This window comes from Oncorhynchus clarkii, chromosome 33, assembly GCF_045791955.1.
Source record: "Oncorhynchus clarkii lewisi isolate Uvic-CL-2024 chromosome 33, UVic_Ocla_1.0, whole genome shotgun sequence".
Classification (NCBI taxonomy): Eukaryota; Metazoa; Chordata; class Actinopteri; order Salmoniformes; family Salmonidae; genus Oncorhynchus; species Oncorhynchus clarkii.
The window spans coordinates 34,807,615-34,813,991 of record NC_092179.1 but is presented as its reverse complement, the minus strand read 5'-3'; positions in this window follow the sequence as shown (position 1 = coordinate 34,813,991).

Below are 6,377 nucleotides of genomic sequence, written 5' to 3'. Positions count from 1 at the left end.
CAGTGAAGAGTTAGACAGGTTAACCAACATACTGTATCTGGGCTGAGAGGCAGACAGCAGTGAAGAGTTAGACAGGTTAACCAACATACTGTATCAGGACTGACAGGCAGGTTAACCAACATACTGTATCTGGGCTGACAGGCAGACAGCAGTGAAGAGTTAGACAGGTTAACCAACATACTGTATCTGGGCTGACAGGCAGACAGCAGTGAAGAGTTAGACAGGTTAACCAACATACTGTATCTGGGCTGACAGGCAGGTTAACCAACATACTGTATCTGGGCTGACAGGCAGGTTAACCAACATACTGTATCTGGGCTGACAGGCAGACAGCAGTGAAGAGTTAGACAGGTTAACCAACATACTGTATCTGGGCTGACAGGCAGGTTAACCAACATACTGTATTTGGGCTGACAGGCAGACAGCAGTGAAGAGTTAGACAGGTTAACCAACATACTGTATCTGGGCTGACAGGCAGGTTAACCAACATACTGTATCTGGGCTGACAGGCAGACAGCAGTGAAGAGTTAGACAGGTTAACCAACATACTGTATCTGGGCTGACAGGCAGACAGCAGTGAAGAGTTAGACAGGTTAACCAACATACTGTATCTGGGCTGACAGGCAGACAGCAGTGAAGAGTTAGACAGGTTAACCAACATACTGTATAAGGGCTGACAGGCAGACAGCAGTGAAGAGTTAGACAGGTTAACCAACATACTGTATTAGAACTGACAGGCAGGTTAACCAACATACTGTATCTGGACTGACAGACAGGTTAACCAACATACTGTATCTGGACTGACAGGCAGGTTAACCAACATACTGTATCTGGACTGACAGACAGGTTGACCAACATACTGTATCTGGGCTGACAGGCAGACAGCAGTGAAGAGTTAGACAGGTTAACCAACATACTGTATCTGGGCTGACAGGCAGACAGCAGTGAAGAGTTAGACAGGTTAACCAACATACTGTATCTGGGCTGACAGGCAGGTTAACCAACATACTGTATCTGGGCTGACAGGCAGACAGCAGTGAAGAGTTAGACAGGTTAACCAACATACTGTATCTGGGCTGACAGGCAGACAGCAGTGAAGAGTTAGACAGGTTAACCAACATACTGTATCAGGACTGACAGGCAGGTTAACCAACATACTGTATCTGGGCTGACAGGCAGACAGCAGTGAAGAGTTAGACAGGTTAACCAACATACTGTATCTGGGCTGACAGGCAGACAGCAGTGAAGAGTTAGACAGGTTAACCAACATACTGTATCTGGGCTGACAGGCAGGTTAACCAACATACTGTATCAGGACTGACAGGCAGGTTAACCAACATACTGTATCTGGACTGACAGGCAGGTTAACCAACATACTGTATCTGGACTGACAGACAGGTTGACCAACATACTGTATCTGGGCTGACAGGCAGACAGCAGTGAAGAGTTAGACAGGTTAACCAACATACTGTATCTGGGCTGACAGGCAGACAGCAGTGAAGAGTTAGACAGGTTAACCAACATACTGTATCTGGGCTGACAGGCAGGTCAACCAACATACTGTATCTGGGCTGACAGGCAGACAGCAGTGAAGAGTTAGACAGGTTAACCAACATACTGTATCTTGGCTGACAGGCAGACAGCAGTGAAGAGTTAGACAGGTTAACCAACATACTGTATCAGGACTGACAGGCAGGTTAACCAACATACTGTATCTGGGCTGACAGGCAGACAGCAGTGAAGAGTTAGACAGGTTAACCAACATACTGTATCTGGGCTGACAGGCAGACAGCAGTGAAGTGTTAGACAGGTTAACCAACATACTGTATCTGGGCTGACAGGCAGGTTAACCAACATACTGTATCAGGACTGACAGGCAGGTTAACCAACATACTGTATCTGGACTGACAGGCAGACAGCAGTGAAGAGTTAGACAGGTTAACCAACATACTGTATCTTGGCTGACAGGCAGGTTAACCAACATACTGTATCTGGGCTGACAGGCAGACAGCAGTGAAGAGTTAGACAGGTTAACCAACATACTGTATCTGGGCTGACAGGCAGACAGCAGTGAAGAGTTAGACAGGTTAACCAACATACTGCATCTGGGCTGACAGGCAGGTTAACCAACATACTGTATCTGGGCTGACAGACAGACAGCAGTGAAGAGTTAGACAGGTTAACCAACATACTGTATCTGGGCTGACAGGCAGACAGCAGTGAAGAGTTAGACAGGTTAACCAACATACTGTATCAGGACTGACAGGCAGGTTAACCAACATACTGTATCTGGGCTGACAGGCAGACAGCAGTGAAGAGTTAGACAGGTTAACCAACATACTGTATCTGGGCTGACAGGCAGACAGCAGTGAAGAGTTAGACAGGTTAACCAACATACTGTATCTGGGCTGACAGGCAGGTTAACCAACATACTGTATCTGGGCTGACAGGCAGACAGCAGTGAAGAGTTAGACAGGTTAACCAACATACTGTATAAGGGCTGACAGGCAGACAGCAGTGAAGAGTTAGACAGGTTAACCAACATACTGTATCTGGACTGACAGGCAGGTTAACCAACATACTGTATCTGGGCTGACAGGCAGGTTAACCAACATATTGTATCTGGGCTGACAGGCAGACAGCAGTGAAGAGTTAGACAGGTTAACCAACATACTGTATCTGGGCTGACAGGCAGACAGCAGTGAAGAGTTAGACAGGTTAACCAACATACTGTATCTGGGCTGACAGGCAGGTTAACCAACATACTGTATCTGGGCTGACAGGCAGACAGCAGTGAAGAGTTAGACAGGTTAACCAACATACTGTATCTGGGCTGACAGGCAGGTTAACCAACATACTGTATCTGGGCTGACAGGCAGACAGCAGTGAAGAGTTAGACAGGTTAACCAACATACTGTATCTGGGCTGACAGGCAGACAGCAGTGAAGAGTTAGACAGGTTAACCAACATACTGTATCTGGGCTGACAGGCAGGTTAACCAACATACTGTATCTGGGCTGACAGGCAGACAGCAGTGAAGAGTTAGACAGGTTAACCAACATACTGTATCTGGGCTGACAGGCAGACAGCAGTGAAGAGTTAGACAGGATAACCAACATACTGTATCAGGACTGACAGGCAGGTTAACCAACATACTGTATCTGGGCTGACAGGCAGACAGCAGTGAAGAGTTAGACAGGTTAACCAACATACTGTATCTGGGCTGACAGGCAGACAGCAGTGAAGAGTTAGACAGGTTAACCAACATACTGTATCTGGGCTGACAGGCAGGTTAACCAACATACTGTATCTGGGCTGACAGGCAGACAGCAGTGAAGAGTTAGACAGGTTAACCAACATACTGTATAAGGGCTGACAGGCAGACAGCAGTGAAGAGTTAGACAGGTTAAACAACATACTGTATCAGGACTGACAGGCAGGTTAACCAACATACTGTATCTGGGCTGACAGGCAGACAGCAGTGAAGAGTTAGACAGGTTAACCAACATACTGTATCTGGGCTGACAGACAGGTTAACCAACATACTGTATCTGGGCTGACAGGCAGACAGCAGTGAAGAGTTAGACAGGTTAACCAACATACTGTATCTGGGCTGACAGGCAGGTTAACCAACATACTGTATCAGGACTGACAGGCAGGTTAACCAACATACTGTATCTGGACTGACAGGCAGGTTAACCAACATACTGTATCTGGACTGACAGACAGGTTGACCAACATACTGTATCTGGGCTGACAGGCAGACAGCAGTGAAGAGTTAGACAGGTTAACCAACATACTGTATCTGGGCTGACAGGCAGACAGCAGTGAAGAGTTAGACAGGTTAACCAACATACTGTATCTGGGCTGACAGGCAGGTCAACCAACATACTGTATCTGGGCTGACAGGCAGACAGCAGTGAAGAGTTAGACAGGTTAACCAACATACTGTATCTGGGCTGACAGGCAGACAGCAGTGAAGAGTTAGACAGGTTAACCAACATACTGTATCAGGACTGACAGGCAGGTTAACCAACATACCGTATCTGGGCTGACAGGCAGACAGCAGTGAAGAGTTAGACAGGTTAACCAACATACTGTATCTGGGCTGACAGGCAGACAGCAGTGAAGAGTTAGACAGGTTAACCAACATACTGTATCTGGGCTGACAGGCAGGTTAACCAACATACTGTATCAGGACTGACAGGCAGGTTAACCAACATACTGTATCTGGGCTGACAGGCAGACAGCAGTGAAGAGTTAGACAGGTTAACCAACATACTGTATCTGGGCTGACAGGCAGACAGCAGTGAAGAGTTAGACAGGTTAACCAACATACTGTATCTGGGCTGACAGACAGGTTAACCAACATACTGTATCTGGGCTGACAGGCAGACAGCAGTGAAGAGTTAGACAGGTTAACCAACATACTGTATCTGGGCTGACAGGAAGGCCAACATTCTCTAATGTAGCTATAAAAGGTTTCTGTAAAGCACCTCTACGGACAAATAAACTACTCTTATTTTGACAGGCAGGAAGCTGAACACACAAAGGCCTCTGGCGGACGCTTGATCCAATTTCCAAACTGGCTGGAATTCTGAGGGAGCCGGTCATTCCCGCTGGTTAGGAAAACAGGACCGGATAAATAATTAGTGGAGACCTGGGAACAGACTACTGAGAAAAGGAGAGGACAGGAGAGGAGAAACAGAGGAGGTACTACGGTGTTGCTAGGGGTTGACAGGACAGGAGCTTCTACATTGCTTGCTGTTTGGGGTTTTTAGGCTGGGTTCCTGTATAAGCGCTTTCTGACATCTGCTGATGTAAGAAAAGAAAAGGGCTCTATAAATATAAATACATTTGATTTGATTTGCGTGACCCATTTAAGTAGACCCCACCACAGACGTGTCAGACCGAACCACTCCACTGTTCTGCTCGGTTACCAGTACTTAGGGACACTTCACCTCAGTCCGTGTCTCTGTATTCATACGCCTCAACTCAAAAGCCAACTGACATCAATCTGGAATATACTATAACGAGCCAATGAATGTGTAAGTTCCTTGTGCTGTAGTGTAATGCACAAATCGTAATTTCTGTCGTCTATGATTCAGAGGAAAATGCTGGGCATTGGGTTCTACACTGCCTGCTGCTGTTACAGTCTATTGCTGATTAGACTAAGTCTACAGACCAACCAGACCCCTAAGTCTATGGCCAGACTGCTGATTAGACAAAGTCTACAGACCAGCCAGACCCCTAATGCCAGACTGTTGATTAGACTAAGTCTACGGACCAACCAGACCCCTAAGTCTATGGCCAGACTGCTGATTAGACTAAGTCTACAGAACAGCCAGACCCCTAAGTCTATGGCCAGACTGCTGATTAGACTAAGTCTACAGACCCCTAAGTCTATGGCCAGACTGCTGATTAGACTAAGTCTACAGAACAGCCAGACCCCTAAGTCTATGGCCAGACTGCTGATTAGACTAAGTCTACAGACCAGCCAGACCCCTAAGTCTATGGCCAGACTGCTGATTAGACTAAGTCTACAGACCCCTAAGTCTATGGCCAGACTGCTGATTAGACTAAGTCTACAGAACAGCCAGACCCCTAAGTCTATGGCCAGACTGCTGATTAGACTAAGTCTACAGACCAGCCAGACCCCTAAGTCTATGGCCAGACTGCTGATTAGACTAAGTCTACGGACCAGCCAGACCCCTAAGTCTATGGCCAGACTGCTGATTAGACTAAGTCTACGGACCAGCCAGACCCCTAAGTCTATGGCCAGACTGCTGATTAGACTAAGTCTAGAGATCAGCCAGACCCCTAAATCTATGGCCAGACTGCTGATTAAACTAAGTCTAGAGATCAGCCAGACCCCTAAATCTATGGCCAGACTGCTGATTAGACTAAGTCTAGAGATCAGCCAGACCCCTAAATCTATGGTCTGACTGCTGGGCCAAGTACATGACATCATCTCAATAACAGTCCAGGAGGACAGAGATCCATGAGTCTAGTCATCAATATACCAGGTGAGGGTTTGGAAACACTGTCTGACGTATTTCAAACACAGACAGACCGAGACAGCGAGAGAAACAGAGAGAGAGAGAGAGAGACAGAGAGAGAAAGAGAGAGAAAGAGACAGCAAGAGAGGGAGAGAGAGAGAGAGACAGCGAGAGAGGGAGAGAGAGAGAGAGACAGCGAGAGAGACAGCGAGAGAGACAGCGAGAGACAGCGAGAGAGAGAGAGAGAGAGAGAGAGAGAGAGAGAGAGGTACAGCCGCCCGGAGTCGGACTGCTACCCAGCAGGGAAATCACTGTGCCCTCATCTCAAAGTAGCGTGGGAAACATCTGGTAGATTAGATGAACGGAGGGCCGCTCCCT